Genomic DNA, 21,678 nt, shown 5'->3' with positions numbered 1-21,678 from the left:
TGATCAAAGGCTTCTCCGTCCTCAAAAGAATCTCTTCCAGTGTTGGTTCAGCAAAACAGCATTAATGATGCCATTCAGGCCACTTCAAACTTTGCTTAAAATCCATTCTCTTGAGGGTTTCAGAGTAACAGCTGTGTTAGTCTGTATTCACAAAAAGAAAAGGAGTACTTGTGGCACCTTAGAGACTAACCAATTTATTAGAGCATAAGCTTTCGCGAGCTACAGCTCACTTCATCAGATGCATATCGTGGAAACTGCAGCAGTTTCGCAGTTTCCACGATATGCATCTGATGAAGTGAGCTGTAGCTCACGAAAGCTTATGCTCTAATAAATTGGTTAGTCTCTAAGGTGCCACAAGTACTCCTATTCTCTTGAGGCTGGCAGAATCGCAAGGATCAACAATAACCAACTAGCACTATACTCTTCTATTACATTTAAATTCAAATTGCGGGGAAAAGATCTCTTTGAGACTTAGTCACGTGAATCAGCAGGTTGGAGATTAGTGACATGCAGCATTTTGAGAACCATTCCAAATATAAAATGGCTTCTTAGGGACTACAGTTTTTGTGTGTGCTGTGTAGGGCCGAGCACATAATAATTAACAACAATCTTCTTTTAACTGGGAAATCTGCTTAATCAGGATGACAGGCCATCCAGAAAGGCAGTGATCAATTTGTAATGAAATTGAGCTGGGGCTCAAGCAATTAGGTGCTGGGGCTCTAGCCATTTTTTTCACATTCATAACTGATGCAGCAAGCCCCGAGGTGCCGGTGCTATAAACTGCCAGGCCTAGAGGTGCCGGGGCTCAGCCTTGGAAAGCCCTGGTACAAATTAAGCACTGTAGCAAGGCATCCTACAAACCACACAACTAAAATATACACAAGTGTGTACAAACGGAATGAAATTATTAGTATAATACAGATCCATCACATATTCCTCACCTCACTTCTCTGAAACCACACCCCCGCAAAATAGATAAAATACATAAGGTTATATATACATCAAATATTCCAATCTTTTGGTCCTGTGAAGAATATTGGTGCCATTTTCACTTAATGCCACTGGGCTAGAGAAAGGAAAAGAAACAAAACTGATACTGGATCACTTTCTTGGATCCAGAAAGTCGTCAAGATGCTTAACAATATGCTGTTGAGATTTAGGCAATCTTTTGGTTTATTTTTATTTTACACTATGGGCTCTGTCTTGTGACTTGTGTGACATACTTCACAAATTTTCTTTTTTCATTTTCACTCCTCTGTTCATAACTATATTCTGGCTATTGTAGCCCTTCAGAGAAACACTCCAGTAGCTTTAATAACATAAACAAAAACAACCCTCCCAACCAAAATATGATATATGCTTGTGGTATAAAAATAATCAATCATAAATGATTATTCTTAGATCTTCCATATATCTTTGTTTTCACTTTGTTCACAATTATTGATCAAGACTCAAATTAGGCTTTTCCCTTCTACTATGGCTTATTCAGAAAAAAAAAATATCATCATGCAGGTAGGTTTTATGGCTGAAGTACTGGCTTTTTCACCCCTACCACAAAAGTGTGAGCATGATTTGTACACAGAATCAAGGAAATGTAGGGAAGGGAGCATGAGAGGTCATTTAATCCATTGTAAGGAAGGACCAAATATGAGACCATCCCAGACAGGTGTTTGTCTTACTTGTTCTTAAAAACCTCCAGTGATGGGGATTCCACAGCATGCCTTGATAACCTATTCTAGTACTTAACTATCCTTTCAATTAAAAACTTTTTCCTAATATCTAACCTAAATTCCCTACAGGAAATCCACTATGTTATTTCAGCCCAGACCATATTGAGGAGCTGACATAATGAAAACATCTGCAAAATTCAGTACAATTTCTGCTTGGAAAGGGGTCAGGAATGAGATGGTTTACAGATGTATTACACTTTATTCCTCTGGATCTAATCACCAGTATGGATCTTTTGCACCTTATTTTCTACCCTGTTTCAATTAATCTAACAAAACCAATTACTTAGGAGCGGTGCCAAAGGATACAATGGATCTAAATATTTAAATTGTCATAGTGAAACAGCTTCCATCCTATACATACAACTTGACAAGAATATAATGCAATGTCCTGTCATTTAGAGCAAGTCTGCTTTATCAGTGAAGCAAAACTGGGATTATTTGGCTATGGGATGTGAATCCTTCTTTTGTGTCAGCATATTAAATAGAAACAAATATACATATAAGTTAAGGGCCAGATACTTCACTGGCAAAAAATGAGGGAGTTGCTCAGATGGACAAAGGGACCAACAAACATCTGAGCAAGAGGCAGCTCAATTCCTCATCCTGCTCACTCCTACCTGCCCTGAGTGTGTCTCTATCTACAAAGACAGCAGAATGACTATAATAGATCCACACACAGGAGGGTGGGCTCTAGGATCAGGAATGTGGAGACATGCCCTCAACCATACCTTTCCCCATTTATATGCTATGGCATAAACTCTGGGTGCATAGGTGTCAGGTCAGGTGGTCACATGCCATGAGTAGCTTGTGCAGGGTACTGATTGATATTTCCAAAGCAGTAGTGTCTCCTTGTACAGCTGTAATTGCCCATATCCCCTGTTCTTCTGCTTCCAAGGTGCATAGACCAATACAACACCAGACCTTATAGAAATATCTTAACTATTTGTTTAAATTTATAAATACTGTGTGACAGGGTGCTGAGTAAGGAGTGCTTAACCAGCCCCCTGCCACTTCAGGCCCAATCAAGAGGAATAGATTGGGGCTGGTTGAAGAGCCCTGTGCCTGTCTGGCAACGAGAAACAGCTGCCAGCCTAATCAGCCAGGGACTATAAAGGCTGGCAAGCAGGAAGCCAGAGGAGGACGGCACAGGCAGCCCTGCCCTGCCCTGCCGGTAAAGTTTGGCTGTTAAAAACCTGTACATAGATAGTAAGGTGGTGGTGGGAAAAAGCTGTAAATAAAGAGCACTGGTGTTTGCATCAACCTGAGGCATCCCTGACTGATTTACAAGGGAAGCAGCGGCAGAAACCAGAGGGGCCCAGTTTACGCCTTGCTACACACTGCTTAAAAATATAATGCTTTATTAAATATTGATGTTTACATAACTGCAAAGAAATAAACCCATAAAAAGGCATAAGGCAGAGCCTCAAATAATCTCTTAAAGTAGATGCAAATCACATGCCAGAAAAAGCAGAGCACCATGCAAACAAAGTTTGCAATCCACAATCCAACTGTATAGTCACATCACCTGAGTTATCTCAAGTTTCAGATTACATTTTGAGCAATTTTAGTAAAATGGATCTTTTAATTAAGCCACAGTCAGAGAAATAATGGATTCTATGTATGGAAAATGCTACTTGGTGTAGCCACAGAAATAAATGAAAGCCTGGCTAACCCAAGTAACTTCCACAGTCTAGTCAGCCGCGGGAAGGATGTAAACATACAAACACCAGGCTTGCAGATAGAATGCCTTTTGAACATCTAATTACAACTTCCAACAAAACGCTCATAATGGACCAGATCACAAAATGTGCACAAAGCCCTGCATAGGGGATAGTGTGGTGGCACACCACCCCTGTGGCAGCATCATAGAAGGCACAATTTTGTCTTTCCATTAGTATAACAAAGATTGCTCATCGCTACCAACCGTGTGCTCCAGTCCTGCTCCACAAGCATGCGGGGGGAGGGGGGCAGGCTCTGGGCTATGGCCCTGCCTCCACCTCAACCTCTCCTTGCTACCTTTCCGATGATTTGTTCACGGGGGAAAGGAGGGGGCCTTACATACACTATCTCATGTCAGGGCTCACCATTATACATTATTATGTACAACAAAGGTATTATAATTAAACCTTGAGGGGTCACTGACCTAGTCTAATGAGATTACGAGTTAGCTCCGGAGAATACAGCCTTATTGTAACAATGCACTGATGTCTGCATCTTTATTTTGCCAATATGTAACTTGCATTGTATACTACGTCCATCTTTTCTCCACTTTCTTTATTGGACCCCTGGTGCTGCTCACCAAAGATGTGGCCACCTGTTAACTAGAAAGCTTCAGTCAAATAAAGGTCTCGTCTGTCATGTTTTAAATAGCTGACAAAGTAGGAACAACATTTTCAGATGCTGCAACTCATTTTTTGGGGGGGGGGGAGTCATCTATTTTCAACTTCCTTCGAAACATAACCAATCTTCAGACTTCAGACACTCAGAAACTCTGCTGGCCTTTCAGCTTTTTCCTGGCATGGAGTTTGCTTTAATTAAAATTAGCTTGTGATCTCACTCCTCCTCTTCATACTGATTCTGTCCCCCAAGCCCATCTTACAAGATAATGCTGCCAGCACGGAGTGGTACTATTACTCTTTATTATTACTACTTGCCAGCCCTTGCTACAAAGCACAAAGGTGCTAGAGCAGTGGCGGGCAACCTGTGGCCCACGGGCCGCATGTAGCCCATCATGGTAATCTGATTGCAGGTCGCAAGACATTTTGCTGATACTGACCATCTGCAGGCCCGGCCCCCCCGCAGCTCCCAGTGGCCGCGGTTCACCATTCCCAGCCAACGGGAGCTGCAGGAAGCAGCGACCAGCATGTCCCTGTGGCCTGCGCTGCTTCTCATAGCTCCCTTTGGCCATGAATGATGAACTGTGGCCACTGGGAGCTGTGGGGGGCCATGCCTGTGGACAGTCAATGACAGCAAAATGTCTCATGGCCTGAAATCAAACTACCCTGATAGGCCGCATGCGGCCCGTGGGTCACAGGTGTCCCACCACTGCTCTAGCACCTTCATGCTTTGTAGCAACGGCTACAGTGATGTCCCTGAAAATTCACCCAAATTTGGCCACGGTATAAACCTTTCAATAAAAATCTCATTTTGTACAAAGAAAAGGAGTACTTGTGGCACCTTAGAGACTAACCAATTTATTTGAGCATAAGCTTTCGTGAGCTACAGCTCACTTCATCGGATGCATACTGTGGAAAGTGTAGAAGATCTTATTATATACACACAAAGCATGAAAAAATACCCCCTCCCACCCCACTCTCCTGCTGGTAATAGCTTATCTAAAGTGATCATTCTCCTTACAATGTATATGATAATCAAGTTGGGCCATTTCAAGCACAAATCCAGGTTTTCTCCCCCCTCCCTCCCTCCGACACACAAACTCCCTCTGGGGGTGGGGGGGGGGGGTGAGAAAACCTGGATTTGTGCTGGAAATGGCCCAACTTGATTATCATACACATTGTAAGGAGAGTGATCACTTTAGATAAGCTATTACCAGCAGGAGAGTGGGGTGGGAGGAGGTATTTTTTCATGATTTGTGTGTATATAATAAGATCTTCTACACTTTCCACAGCATGCATCCGATGAAGTGAGCTGTAGCTCACAAAAGCTTATGCTCAAATAAATTGGTTAGTCTCTAAGGTGCCACAAGTACTCCTTTTCTTTTTGCGAATACAGACTAACACGTCTGTTACTCTGAAACCTGTCATTTTGTACATGCTCAGTAGAGGCTTGTTAGAACTTGGTAAGAAAATTCTGTGAAGATTCCATCCACATTGATCACGCTCCAGCTCAAGGCTCCAGGAGCTGACCAGTGTTTTCCCCTGCAATTGCTCCTTCTGCCTGCCAGGGACCACTGTGGTGCCAGGCACCAGTACCGAGAGCAGAAAAACTGGATCCTTTGTGCTCTCAAGGTCTCCATTCTGGCATCCAGGCAGTATGGAGGAGAAGAAGGAAGATGCCTCACTGTAATGCGAAGCATGAAGAATGTGGGCTCGACAGGACAGGGGTAGAACAGAGTGGAGGTGTGGTTGCAGGAACCAGAAGGTAGTGAGGAGCCTGGAGGAGGGGGAAAGGAACTAGTGTTGCAGTGAGTAGGAGCATAAGGCAAGGGGGCAGGAGCTGGGATGAGGACAGTAGGACAGAGACAGGTTGGGGGACAGGAGCAGAAAGTTCTACAAGCATTAGAGCACACTATCCTCTGAATCTGGAATTTAACCAGAGTCCTAAATCTTTACATTCCCCTGCTGCCAGAAAACAGGCTGTAAAACCCATTGCATAAGTGTGTGTCTCATTCCTTCCCTAGTGCCTACTCTCTATAGAGGATACAGCCTACTATTGCTTTCAGTTACTCTGTCAGCTCAAATGGTGCAGTAGATCTAAATGTCCAAACCCTGATGATGATCCAAGTTAGAAATCAATAATAGAATTTTTGGGAGGGAGGGAGTTATATTAGGAATTACATTTCAAAAATCTATGTTAAAAGAATGTTAAGGCTGCAAAGTCAAGCACTCAAATTAGGAAATGTCAGAATTAAGGTTGCCCATGCAACCTTAATTTGGCCCTTTTGTGCATATGTGATAAGAAAAGTCTTTAACTACATGATCACATACTGTCTTTTTCACAGGACCACTGCCTCTTTCAATGCACAGAATGCACAGTGCTCTGGGGATGAATCAGTGTTGTGTAATGGAAGAGACTATTGTCCGTAGGACCCCTTATTTTGCAGAAATTCTAAGTTGTGTAGTAAATGAAGCAGGGGGTTGCAGAAAGAGAAATTATGATTGCCTGGTTAAGGACATTAAATGCCATCCTGGAGAATTGGATTCTAGCTCTGCTTCTGCCAGTGTTTCTAAGTGAGCAGTAAGTCACTTAAACCAAAATTTGCACAGGTGGCCACTAATTGTTTTTCTTATATTCTGGGTTCCCAACACAGGATACCTGGGCTCTGATTTGAGGAGGTGCTGAGCACTCACAACAGCAAGTGAAATCAACTGGTGTTGTGCTTTAAACATATAGTATGCTATAAAACTTCTAGGTACTCTAAAAAGTCAGGGCCTATGTGTCTCAGGTTGGGCACTCCAAATTAGTGGACACTTCTGACAATTTTGGCCTTGATTTCTCTGTGCTTCAGTTCCTCATTTTTGGAATGGGAATAATACTACCTAATTTCATAATAGTGCTGTGAAGATAAATTATTCACTGAATGAGACGGGGGTCCTACAGGAAAAATAATATGTAATCATGTAATTAAAGACTGTGTCATAAGGCTTACCCACAAGGGGGGTGAATTAAGGTTGCATGGGCAACCTTCATTCTGGCATTTCCTAACTTTTGAGTGTTCGACTTATACATTTACAGGATTTTATAGCCAGAAATGACCATTAGATCATCTAGTCTGACCTCTTGTATAATACAGGCTACAGAATTGCATCAAGTTAGTCCTGTATTCAGCACAGTAATTTGTATGTGACTAACGTATACCTTCCAGAAAGGCATCCAGTCTTGACTGGAAGACTTCAAGAGATAGAGAATCCACCACTTCTCTTGGTAGTTTGTTTCAGTGGTTAATCACCCTTATTGTTAAATACTAGCATAGATTTTTAACAGTGAGTGTGAGTAATCATTGGAGCAAACTACCATAGAACATGGTGGATCATCCATCTCCTGATGTCTTCAAATCAAGATAGGATGCTTTTGCATCCATTATGTTGACTTTGCAACCATAACATTATTTTAATATAGGTTTTTTGGACGCAATTTCAATAATGACACTAGTGGTAAGTTGACTTACAGGTGTGATTCACATTTTTTATTGTCCACCACCCTCTCTAGGATAGCAATCTGAAATATTGCTGAGGTGAAATGATTTTACTTCAGAAAATAGCTTACATATACCTACTCCTCATCACGTGTAGACTCATGGGTTCACACTAAGAGGCTAACAAAACAGTGTGCATCACATCATCTAATAACTACTTTTGAGAGGGATATGCAAAGGCAAAAAAACCTTAGGAAAATGGCATTCCTTGAAGATTAACAATGGGGTTTACTTCTCTGTCAATTCTTACATAAAAATTACATCCCTGTTCAGATGATTTAAACAGTCATCAATGGCAGGATACATTCCTTAAGTAGGCAATTCCTGCTATGTTCTTCCCATGACTTAAAATAACTGGAAGAGGTCTCACACAATTAAATTGTCCAACACAGGCATGTGCAGAATCTATTTACAGTAAGGAGCAAAGGTCAGAAATTCTAGGAAGCCTGGGGGAATTCTTCCCAGAAAATGTTTGCAATGTCTGACGCAAATCGGTGCCTGTTCAGTAAATGAGGTACATGAAAGAAAGTGCTATCAGGGGTGTGATTTAATTTAGTGATAACTTGGCATTCCATAATTAAGCTCCAGAGAATTATGAAAAGCCTGAAAAGACTTCCAAAATTATATTGCATATCCATATGCTTTAGACATTTTTTAACCTCCAATTCTTTTAGGACCACTCAAGTGGAAGATAGCTCATGCGGTGAAGCTTGCTTTCCCCACTGCTAAATTTAAAAAGTTAAGCAAAGGAACAGTTATGATTATGATTAAACATTTACGTTGTGGTAGTGACTAGAGGCCAACCAAGTTGAGGCCCCATTGTGCTAGGTGCTGTCCAAATTTATAGTAAATGACAATCTCTGCTCCAAAAGCGATTATAACCCTAAAGACAAGATGTCATATGTGGAGGAGACAAATAATAAGGACAGCTTGTGGGTGGGGAGGAGGCATTTAACCAATGATGAGCAGTAATCACACAGTATTAGAACAGTTGTCATAGCTTCACCATACTTGACAACATGCTCCATCATACTTTGTTGTAAGTCTATTTTTTAACACTTTCTGGTATAAAGCCAGGGTAGAGAAATCTCGCTTCCTGTGACACTGACTATATGTAAAGGCATTCCACCATTTCCTTGGTGCTTATCTGAGACCTTAGTCTTGCCAAGAAAGACAGTCAAATGGGCCTTAGAAATTTGGAGGGAAAAATAATCCTTCATAAGAACTGTAAGAAGGATGGCTGGGAGAAGGAAATGGTAGGGAACTCACAGATCTAATGCTAGTAAGTCGTTTGACAGCTGGTCCAATGGGAGGGGAGGCAACAAGCATGATAGAAAGTCATTCACTAGGGATGGGAGTAGAAAGGGTCATTAAGAAAAGAAACAGTGTCAGAGCTGGTGAGGAAGGCTAATTCAGGAAAGAGCATCCCAGTGGGTGCATGAAGGAGAAGCTGCACTGCAAACCAGTTCTAGCCTGGCTAGTAGAAAGCCACTGGTAGGAAGGGGCAGAGGAGATCAGAAGTAGAACATCTCTGAAATCAGAGAGCAGTTCAGAAGGGGCCAAAGCTAGGAAGATCAGCATGTCAGAGAATGAAAATTACATTGATGCAAGGTCATATATTTACAAATGTAGGTCCTTGTACAAGTATTATGTAAATGCACACCTCTGTTGTTCATTTGCTTTGCCAAAAATAGCATTAACAGGAGAAACCAGGCTATATGTTTAAGGATTGTTCCAGCTTTGGGGTAGCCTCCCCCATAGAGGGGAGCTAGAAATAATCTTCTGGACCAGACAATTTGACAGTCGCCCTTTCAGGAGGAGCCCTTAAGTGTGGTGCTGGATAACTATGGACACCGCTGGCTAGACGGGAAGATGTAATGTAAGGGTCTCAGGGAGAACAGACAATGCCCAGTCACTGGAAAGTCAATTCCAGGCACAAGAGGCCTAAGCCCAACAGTCTTTCCCCTTTGAGGTTCTCAGCCTAGGAAATAACTTATATGTTTTTTGTATCACAATCCTTGCACACCAGGGGTATATGTGTGAACTCTTTCTTTCCTCTCAGCTTTACTAAAAACTTGTTTTTCTGTTACACACACATCAGTGGTTATTGGGAACGCACCAAGCACTAGGGCTGGCTTAGAAAGCATCTGTAGTGCTTGCCTTTGATTGTGTGCTATGCTGGACACATTGTCAGGTACTCAGTGGGATTGTGTCACCACAGCACTTATGGTGACCCAGAAGAGGGGCATTACACTATTATGCCCTAGGATCACAAATGCATTAAATTCTACACTGGTTACCCTAGGTGTAATAGTTCTCTCTGTAAGAAATTATACCTTACAATGGAATTAACAAGATGTTTTGTAAAGCACAAAACAACAACAAAATGAATATGCAATCAAAAATGTTCCCATCTGGAATTCATAGCTCTGGAATAAACGGAATAATAAATAGCTCATTTATTGGAAAATTATTTTAGGCATTTCTCAACTATCTGAAATTTAGTTTTAGCATGATTTGAAAACAACCACCACTTTTGCAGTCCCTGCTGCCAGAAGGTCAAACATTCTCATAAGCTTTAGTAAAACTCCACCAGAAAGTTAAATTTAAGTACTGTACTCATGGTGAATCACACTCAACTGTTAATAATGTTAACTATTGAGGAGAAAACATACATGGGCGCACACACACACACAAAATCCCATGGACTTTGCTTTTATTTAGATCATCATAAACTTTTACTTTTATAATCAGTACAGCAATAACGATTAATTTTAAAAGACCCCTAAGCTTTGATTTTCAGTACTTTTAATGCAAGCATGAGAATTCAATAATTGCCAGTAGATGGCACTCACTATTATCATTTTTGACAATGTACATAAACAACAAAGGTACACATTTAGGAAACACACATACCTAATTTTGAACTCTGAGACTGTCTTGGTAAGAAGTTAGAGCGAGACAAAAATGTGTTGATACTAAATCCCAGAATGCAGGAGAAGTAAGATGTTTTTGCTAAAGTGACCAGCTGTGAAATAGTTAACAATGCTGTACTAACTGTGAAATAGAACTTCCTGGCTTTTATTCATTTCACTCCAAACCATATAGGCTAAAGACTTTGTTAAAATGAAAGCTTTTTTTACTGCCAAAACTGATGAGGCCAAGCCTTTACCATGGCACCCAGGCTTCATCAGACCAATCGTCTTCGTCTATTATGTCTCAAATGCTCTGCTTTTAAGGCTTCATACTGTTAGGATATAGATATTCAGGCCTGTCTGCAAAGGCCTGTACTCTAAGAATTTAGGTGTATTCTTATCACTTGGCTAGTGATAGAGGTATAAAAGAAAGAATCAAGATCACTGTCTGCTGGTGTAAGGGCCTTCTCTTACTGTGACAGTCTGAGGCCCTGTTCTTAGGCTAAGGCCTTTGGCTAAGCAGCAGAAGCAGCCATAAGCTGGGAAGCGAACGGTCACATCCTCACATTCCAAACTAGTCACATTGAAATAAGGTGCTATTGGGCTGTTAGGCACTATCAGGACAGGATTGTATTCCTATCACCTCCAGAGAAAGGGAAGTGCCTAGAAAATGTAAAAGGAAACTTAGTTTGATAGCATCCTGTCTGGCAAGAACTCACTTATCAATAGCTGGGATGTGAAATCCTCACTTCTGTATTGTTTTGTCATTATAGTTCCCACTTTGCTGTTGTTTGTCTGTATAATCTGTCTGGTTCTGTGATTGTTCCTGTCTGCTGTATAATTAATTTTGCTGGGTGTAAACTAATTGAGGTGGTGGGATATAATTGGTTACATAATCATGTTACAATATGTTAGGATTGGTTAGTTAAATTTCAGGAAAATGATTGGTTAAGGTATAGCTAAGCAGAACTCAAGTTTTACTATATAATCTGTAGTCAATGAGGAAGTGACGGGGTGTGGGTGGGGGTGGGCATGTGGGTGTGTGAGATGGGAACAGGGAATGGGGGTAAGAAAATTGGAATCATGTTTTGCTAAAGGGGGAGATGGGAACAGGGAATGGGGGTAAGAAAATTGGAATCATGTTTTGCTAAAGGGGGAAATGGGAACAGGGAATGGGAGTAAGGAAGTTGGAATCATGTTTGGCTAAGGGTAGGAATGGGAACAGGGACACAGGTGTAAGGCTCTGTGGTGTCAGAGCTGGGAAGGAGGATACTAAGGAAGGAAACTGGAATCATGCTTGCTGGAAGTTCACCCCAATAAACATCGAATTGTTTGCACCTTTGGACTTTGGGTATTGTTGCTCTCTGTTCATGTGAGAAGGACCAGGGAAGTAAGTGGGTGAAGGAATAAGCCCCCTAACACATACTTCTTCTTTTTCAAGGGAAAGACACACCTTTCTAGAGAAGTGAGCAAAAAAATCTTGTTTATTTTCTCCAGCAGCAAGTTAGCTTTAAACTTCACATCAAATACCTACAAAAATTAGTATTCCCGCTCTCCACTGCTCTAAGTCGTATTCTGTTGCTAAACTGGATTCAGCTACTGACGTCATGTGCTGTAGGTCATCAGCCCTTGAGAAAGACAGTGTTCTATGATCTAACTTGCACATCAGATAATGGAAACGGAGCAAATATTTTACATTTCTCTTGAACAAGTCAGCATTTGATTCTACAACATTGGTGCAGTTTTAAGAGATGCAGTAGGCCTAAAAGAATATGACAGAGGCAGCTCTCCCTATTCTTAAATTCCCCTTTGATGTTTGATGTATTATTTGTCTGAATATTTCACAGCCCATCTTATCTCCTGAAAAACAGACTTCCCTCTCATCTAATAAAAAAGCTGTTTTTTCACACCAGAGAATAAAGAAAATATAAATTCAATTAAATTTAAAAATAACCCAAATGAACACAGGTTAGCCTATTGGTATGGTAATAATTTGCTGGTCATTCAGCTGTATCATCCAGACATAGGACATTTATTCCTGGGACAGTGGAAACCAAATTACATTAACATGAATTCCAGAGTAGTGATTCAGTTCGCAGAATGTTTTCTCCGAATAAGGAAGAAATAAACATTAAATCTTCATAAAAACCTCTATTAGAGAATGCTTGCCACCAAAACTCAGAAAGCCGCAGTCCCCTTCTGTAGGCAGTAAACTAAAAACTTTGTACTGCTCTCTGTTCCCAAGCTTTAATCTAATTTATGACATGTTTTCCAAAACTGTTTGATCTTCTAGGAAGTTGCTGTGTCACCCTAGAAGATCAAACACTGGTACAAGAAGATATAATTGGAATTATAGGTCAAGAACTCAAAGGATTCAGTTTAAAAATTCTTCATACGCAGAATACATGAAAGTATTTGGAGGAATGCTTTGAGGTGTTTTTGTAGGGTTCTCCTCTTTTTAAACAATTTTACTGGGACAAAAACAGCAAAACACCCATAGAAAAGGATAGGTGGATATTTTTTATCCAAGGATAGGCAAAACCCCATAAGGTTTTCCATGCTAAGTTTTCAACAGGGTATTTCATGGCAAATGGGATGGGGAGGGAGTGTTCCTATTTACAGAACCAGTAAGGGGTTTGGCTCCTGGAACTCACAGGTCCCCCAAGAAATTTAAGATAAGGTTCTTGTGGTATATTGCCAGCTCTGCTTGGTGTGTTGATCCTATTGAAGTATATGGCAGTACTCCCAATGACTTCAAAAGACAGAGATTTGACCTTAAATAACCAAGCTTTAGGATTATGGAGTACAATATATAAGATTATTATTCCATTAAGGATGAGCAGATGACATAAAACTCATGCATGAAAATTCTGTTGTAAGAAAAAGTGCTGAATGTAACATGCATCAGATTATTAAACCACGTTGTCAATCAGTGCCACACACATTACTAGTTGTAATGCAAAACAGTAACGTTCTCTTGGACGTTAGGAATGGTTTAGCATAAAAACAGGAGATGGAAAATGTCACGACCACTTAAAACGTTTTTTCTTTTTCGTTTAGAGTACAGTGAGTAATTTAAACTATAGCAGTTCCAGATAGCAGTTTATCTCAGTTTCTATTGGCTTCAGATTAATATACCTGGTAAAACTTCTAGACCAGATTCTGGCTCCCTGATACAGCCCCCATACACTACAGGAAATCCTCCAGTGCAGGGCCAGCATAAGTGGTCTATAAATGCCCCCTGTCATAGTCTCCAGTTTAGGCACATGCTGTTTGCGAGAGTGGAAGGAGAAATGCTATCAGTGTAGCTAGTCTGGTTTATATTTGTGTAATCTGGCACAGTAATGCAACAGGGAGTCCACTCATTGGTTAACCCCACCTAAGATATAACTTACCTTTATGGTTATCTAAATATTATGACTTCATGTTCAATCTAAATATTGAGTCTTTATCAAATAAATAAAACCTAATGTTTAATTTGAGTCACTGCTGCCATTTAAATAGATACAGCAAGCTTGTGCAGACTAAGGATATGCCACATTGCAAAACAAAAAAGTGTTCTTATCTCAGGTTAGCTACCTCGGGTTAAAACAGCAGTGAAGACCCAGGAGATCGGGTTTAATTCAGATTAGCAGCTCCAGCTCAACCTGTCTGCCCTATGAGCTTTTAACATGATCTGCTAGTCTGAGTTATAAACTGAGTTGCCATGTCTTCACTGCTATTTTAACTCGAGTTAGCGAATATGGTTTATCTTACCACAGTTAAGAAGCTCATTTTTTTTAGAAGAGTAGACATGCCCTAAGAGCTAACTGCCAGTTTTGAAGACTGTTTCTATAACACTCATTTATCATTTTAGAATAATTCATTAATATTTGATTAAATTACTCAAAAAAGTTCAGTTGACATGCAACAGCAAATTAATTTAGAAAACAAGTTAATACGCATTTTGCCAAATCTGCCCTTGGAAGTACTCAAATATTAATGTGATGGATGTGATAGAAAAGTGGAGGTGCGTCTACAACTCTCATGGTTTCAATGGCAGTAGAGGAGATGTATTAAAGGGAAGAATTTAGCTCACTGGGCCTAAAAAGTGATATATACTTGAATGAATATATTGAAATAGAAATATAATAAATGTATCAGACATTTTTAGCACAATATAGTAGGCTTCCAAAATAGGAAGAAAAAAAAATCTTTTCATTCAACATGGGTTTTGAAAGAATTTTAAAAGCTAGACACTCAGGGAATGTATGATGCAGGGTGAAATTCTATCCTTTTCTATCTGCCAATATCTACACCAAAACCTTATTTATTTAGTTATTTTTCATTTTCTCACTTATATTATTAATTGTTTGACCAATGAATTCGCAAGATCAGGAATTTTAGCTTCTGACAAGCCATATCAAATATTAATAACCTGTCAGGCAGTTAAGCCAGAGGTTTGGTTTTTAATAACTATAAACTTGTTGCTTGGTTAGTTAAGCTCTTAAGGAAAACACAACAACCAACACCTGTTTGTATTAGAACATTCAGTAATAGAACTGAAAAGTGATCTGCCAGCCAATTGTTTTAAAATGTTTTTTTTTCTTTTTTTCAGTGCTGTGTGGGAGTGTTCTCAGGATCTTAAAAATTCAGGAAGTTCAACACAGATGTTTTTTGTCAGTGGGCGTTGGAAGCACCAATAGCTACATCTGTTCATTTTTTATATTTGTGAGAACACTTTTTTTCCGCCAAAACCATCCAGGGTTGAAATTTCCACACTGTGGAACTGGCCAAAATGTTAAGCTTGTTAGACTACATGAGTTTAAGTGTATGTGAAAATTAAAACCCCTATAGGAATTCACAATCTACAGTATGCCAGTTTTTCCATCTTATACTTCTCTTCTGTTTGAACAAAAGTGTAATTATTTCTGTGATGGGAACCACTAGCAGAACTGTAAATAGTTTTTTGATCATTCAACTATCACTTGTTGCGAACTGTTTTGGATTTAATATGAGCATATGGTAGTAGGCCAAGTTGTCCCCTATGTGAGAATCACCTGTGCAGGGGAGACAGGAATTGTTATGAGGTTCCCCCCACAGAATTTTACTGGCATTGTTCCCTCAGCAAGGTGATAAAAAGGCTGCTCCCTGTGCAGAATGAGTAGTGTAAGGACTGACTTCCTCAAACCCGCAGACATGTACAGATGTCAGGGGAAAAGCTGAGGCCTGGAAAAGCTGTATCTGTATGGAAGCTCTCTAACCTTTGCAGCCCTGTTCATGTGGACAGAACTGTCCCTCCAGCATCAGATTCTCTTCCCTCTGACCTGACCCCCATGCCCCACTCACACGTCCAGCTTCTAATGAGATGGCCTCCATGGGGTCAGTGGGAATGGGTAACAATAGTATGGAGGTGGCACTCTGCCCTTCTGAGACCTGCCTGCTATCAGGGAACTGCCTGACCCAATAAAATGTATAAATATATTTTTGTACATCCTGATTTTAAAATGCTATTTGAAATCAATGGGAGGGAGGCTACAAAATACCTTTGAGGATCTGGCCCTCTGTCTATAAAGATGTGATTTGCACTATGAAAACGTTTGGGAATCTCTTACCTTTTTAATTCAAAACAGAATAAGAGCATTGAAATATAGTAGGTGTCCTTTTATATCATGCCTCTTAGTAGTCTTATCTAAGTTCTTATAAATCATAGTGAGTACACTTGTAACGTTTGCAGACAGTACCAAGCTGGGAGGGGTGGCAAGGGCTTTCGAGGATAGGATTAAAATTCAAAACGATCTGGACAAACTGGAGAAATGGTCAGAAGTAAATAGGATGAAATTCAACAAGGACAAATGCACTTAGGAAGGAACAATCAGTTTCACACACACACAAAATGGGAAATGACTGCCTAGGAAGGAGTACTGCAGGAAGGGATCTGGGGGTCATAGTGGATAACAAGCTAAATATGCGTTAACAGTGTAACGCTATTGCAAAAAAAGCAAACATCATTCTGAGAGGTATTAGCAGGAGTGTTGTAAGCAAGACACGAGAAGTAATTCTTCCGTTCTATTGCACACTGATTAGGTCTCAACTGGAGTATTGTGTCCAGTTCTGGGTGTCACAGTTCAGGAGAGATGTGGACAAATTGGAGAAAGTCCAAAAAATAGCGACAAAAATGATTAAGGTCTAGAAAACATGACCTATGAGGGAAGATTGAAAAAACTGGGTTTGTTTAGTCTGCAGAAGAGAAGACTGAGAGGGGACAGGATAACAGTTTTCAAGTAAATAAAAGGTTGCTAGAAGGAGGAGGGAGAAAAATTGTTCTCCTTAACCTCTGAGGATAAGATAAGAAGCAATGGGCTTAAATTATAGCAAGAGAGATTTAGGTTGGACATTAGGAAAAACTTCCTAACTGTCAGGGTAGTTAAGCACTGGAATAAATTGCCTAAGGAGGTTGTGGAATCTCCATCATTGGAGATTTTTAAGAGCAGGTTGGACAAACACCTGTCAGGGATGGTCTAGATAATACTTAGTCCTGCCATGAGGCAGGGGACTAGATTAGATAACCTCTCGAGGTCCCTTCCAGTCCTATGATTCTATGATTATTCCCATCATTATGCTATTGGAAAGCCTACAGGAGAACAAGATAAGTTTGTGATCTTTAAAGTGATTCACAAAACAAACCCAGGAGGCATTTTGTATACAAGTAAAGCCCCTGAGTTCACAGTGAGATTTTGGACAGTCTGAAGAATGGGAACCTCAACGATATCTGGATAACAACCACTGCAAACAATATATGACTGTGTTTGACTTTCCAAATCCTCTTTCAGATTCTCAAAATGATCAGTTTATGAAATCTATAGATTTGAAATATTTTTCTCTCTGTGAAGTCTAAAATATATATGCCTATGTATGTATTTGTTCTCCTTTGGGATATTGCCTTCTGATCTTTGTATATGATCCTAACCCAATCCAATAAAGAATCCATGCTTCTCTAAAACAGATAAGAGGCATCCTCCTTGACTTACTTCATCATATAGATATACCAATATTGACTGCACAATTGCCTTGGCATCTAAAATTGGCAATGCATTTTCCACTGAAAGTTACACACTGATATTCACACTGAGGGCTTGTCTTCATTACCGCTTAAGTCGATGAAACTTATGTCCTCAGAAGTGTGAAAAAACCACCCCCCTGAGCAACATAAATTACATCAACTTAAAGCAGTGTCTACATTGCGCTATATTGGCAGGAGACGCTCTCCCGCCAACATAGCTTCCACCTCTTGTTGAGGTGGAGTAATTATGTTGATGGGAGAGCTATGAAGACTGGTTATTATGAATAAAATAGGACTCTGATAGACTCAACCCCACTAAGTGTTTCTGCCATTTACAGTTACTTGTCTCCTTATGGAGATGTGAACAGAAGTACTTCAGACAACTCAGGTTAGTGTTAAACACATGCAAATATTTTGTGATATTTTCAGGATGGGAAACATTTGAAACAAAGAGAATCTAATAGAACAGAGTTTAACAAGGGGAAGCAAAGCTGGAAAAGCATTTAGAATTCTCTTTTGAGTAACGACCTTACTCATTTTCCTAATAGACGCAATGGCCAATTTAATTTGTGTAGTAACTCCGAAGAGTTATAATATAAATTAATTTGGATCAATAAACCTAAAAGTGTTTGCTTCTTACAACAAACTGATACATTCTGTTTGTGAATACATAAATACATGTTTCTGGTTGTGCCAGTTTAATGCAATATGTAGCTGAACAAGTATTCACCCAAATCCTATGGAGAAAAATACAAATCCAGCTGTCTGCATTTTTTTTTTCCTGAGATTCTGGCTGATTTTATCTCTAGTTTCTACATATGGTCATATTAGATACATTGTAAGAATGGAATGAATTCCAAAAAATTAAGACTCTCATGGCCCCATGGGGATTACTCAAGTAAGGAAGAATTTTAATGAAGCATCATACAGAAGACAGTTGCATGATTATCTAACTATGGTGAGCACTGGACAACGCCATTCTCCCCTATCTAAATCCTGTTTCCTTTCAGCACTCAACGAAATTGTTTATTCATTTGAACAAAACAGGTGGTTTATCATATTTCCCCAATTTAGTTTACTGGTTACTTATACAGACGTGTCCAGCTCCTGCATTTTTGTGATTGTGACAACTTGAATTCATAAACATTTATGTTTGAGTAAGTATTTTGTGTGGGGGGCAGATGTGAAATATTTGTGTGTGTTTGTTATTACACAGGAAAAAGTCCACTTGCTTGATGCTGGGGAAAAAACTCCTATGCTATATGAAAGAATAAGAAACAGTTTGGCAACAATAAGATATAACACATTTATCTTTATGAAAAACAGTACTATGAAGATGACTGGGGAGTTCTTTGGTATTTCCACCTAGCTCCAACCCTCCCTCCAAATTTAGATATGTATATGCAGAAAATTTAAACAAAAAACAAAAGAAAATTTTTAAAGCTCTTTTGAAAATTAAAACGAAGATACAATGGAGAATGTTAGGAACCTATTTTAAACTACTGTATTAGAATATTGGAATTAGAATATTAATTTTGAACCACTAAACTATCAAAATTGCTCTCTAATGTGCTGTTTCTTTAAAGGCATATTGGAAAGAACAGGTTCACTCATTTCTTTAGCCAGATGTCTATCTATCCTAGTAGAATTGAGAGATATTTGCGAAAATAACTGACAAAACTTAGGGGCATTGATTGTTGCACCTTGGAGCATCAGTGGCATTGGAAATGCTATAAGTAGTTGAAAGCTTTGTGACCAAGAGGTAGCTAAAAAACAAAAAGTAACAAAAAGTGATAGGGACTGGGAGAGGGTGATGGACCAGACACTGAAATTACTTATAGGAAAGTGATGAATCTATAAAAGAAGCTCAGTATAGGAACTGAAATGCTCAACTGCAATCTAGTTTGCAGCAAGGGGCAAATTTGATGGGAAAATATCTGAAACAGAACAACACAGACATGGCTTTAGGTAGCCATAGTCTCAGTGCAGAAGAAATTAAGGAGTGAAGCATAAATGATGGAAGTCCTGTTGCTAAGGAATTAGCAGATTTACCTGAAGATAAGGAATGGAAATGTGAGGAAAGTGATGGATAATCATTCAGTTTTCTTGGCAACGTAAAAGAGAATGATGATAAAGAAGAATGTGGCTCACATGAAAAGGAGAGAAACGATAAAGAAGAATCAGCCTTGCACGATCACAGAAACAGCGGTGAGAAAAATTGCACACCACAAATCAATACATCAGATCCTGCTTTATGGTCGGCGATCCTAAACTCTGCCAATATGGATCATACGATTTTGAATGGGCCAGGCAAAATCGAGGATATGACATTGCCAGTAAATGCGTGGAAACAACACTTCTCAAGTGACACTGTGAAAGAGTGCTTGAGAATGGTGAGAAACTGAATCAGCATAGGCTAGTTTACTCAAAATCAGCTGACAAAGTGTTCTGGTTTTATTGCAAAACATTTGAAAAGAATGTCAAATGGTTGCTTGTGCTTTCTGGGTACAATCACTGGCATAACTTAGCTGGTGCTTTGAAGCAACATGAAAAGTCACTAGGCCAGCCTATTCCAAATGGATGGAGGTTGAGTCCGGGATCAAGCTGAATAAATTCACAGATGCAGAAAACCTGTACATTATTAATGTAGAAACGCAGCACTGGAGGAACATGTTCGAGCATCTGATCTCAATTACCCTCTTCCTTGCAAAGAATAATTTGACTTTTCAGAGCTCATCAGAAAAGTTGTTCTCTGAACATAATGGTAATTTCCTCAGTTTGGTAGAGTTTCTTGGGAAATATGACGATGTCAGGCGCGAGCACCTATGTCAAGTAGTTTGTAAAGAAGCTATAGACGATTACTGCTGCCAAACAATTGAAAATGAATTGACTGATCCCATGGTAAGGAAGATGCTTGATAACATGTTGATGCAGCTTGGCAAAGCAAAGTACTAGGCCATAATAAAGGACTGCACTCCTGATATGTGTCACAGTGAAAAGACGTCATTTACAGTAAGATTTGTTGACGACGAGGATGGCTGTATCCAAGAAAAGGAACATTTTATCTGTTTCTGGTCTGTGGATGACTCTACTGGAACAGGCCTAACAGAACTGTTTATGAATGTTTTTAATGAGAATAAAATAAAGCTTCAGGACTGCCGCGGCCAAGGCTACAACAATGGCATGAACGTGAAGGGAAGAAACCGTGGCGTCCAGGCAACGATCCCTGAGCTGAATCCAAGAGCTTTCTTCGTGCCTGGTGGCTGCCATTCCCCTCAACTTGGGTGTGTCCGATGCAGCAGCATCTTCTTTAGATTCAGTATCTCTCTTCGGAGTACTGCAAAGGATATATGTCCCGTTTTCAGCATCAAGTGTCAGGTGGGAGATCCTCATGCATAATGTTACAAATCTGACGTGAAGGCACTAAGTGACACTCACTGGGAGAGACGCATTGACAGCACAAGGCCAGTGAGATACCAAATGACTGAGGTTTATGACACCCTGATGGAACTGGCACAGTTGAGTAAAATCGAGACTGGAATCTGACACGAGGCGCAAAGCCTGGCAAACGAGATCACTAACTTCTAATTTCTGGTCTCAATTGTGGTTTGGAACGATATCCTGTTCCAAGTAAACGTTGTAAGCAAGGCATTACAAACTCAGTCAATGGACATCATTACCACTATTATTTTGATGAGAAGTTGCCTTGATTTCATTGTGGCCTACAGAGACAACAGTTTTGAAGATGCCATCATTGCTGCCAAAGAAATGGTGGAAAACTTAGGAGTTGAGCCTGTCTTCAAGGAAACTTTGTATTAATTGAAAGAAAAGACAGTTTGGTTATGAGGACAGAGATGAGGTGACGGGAAGCTTGGAAGAAAAATTCAAGAGGGAGTTTTTTTGCTCGCTCGTTCACACTGCTTGAGTGTCCATCCAAGAAAAGACATGACAAATGAAGCACCACGAAAAGACTTGGGTTTTTTTGTTGACCTTAATAAACTGCTGGTAGACAGGAAAACACTCTTGAGCAATTGTGCAGACCTTCATGAGACACCGACACATGGGGAATGTTCGGATGTCAATGATAAAGATCTCTATGTCGAATTGGACAACATC

The 21,678-nt window shown here is 39.9% G+C and overlaps 1 protein-coding gene across 2 annotated transcripts in view; it reads right to left on the bottom strand.

The window, feature by feature from the left end:
* COL4A2 (collagen type IV alpha 2 chain) overlaps positions 1-21,678 on the bottom strand; it is a 246,015-nt gene that overhangs the window by 93,127 nt on the left and 131,210 nt on the right. The gene's annotated exons all lie outside the window — the stretch shown is intronic.

The sequence above is a fragment of the Lepidochelys olivacea genome, assembly GCF_965140295.1.
Source record: "Lepidochelys olivacea isolate rLepOli2 genome assembly, chromosome: 1".
Taxonomy (NCBI): domain Eukaryota; kingdom Metazoa; phylum Chordata; order Testudines; family Cheloniidae; genus Lepidochelys; species Lepidochelys olivacea.
This window is presented reverse-complemented; position numbering and strand designations above follow the sequence as displayed.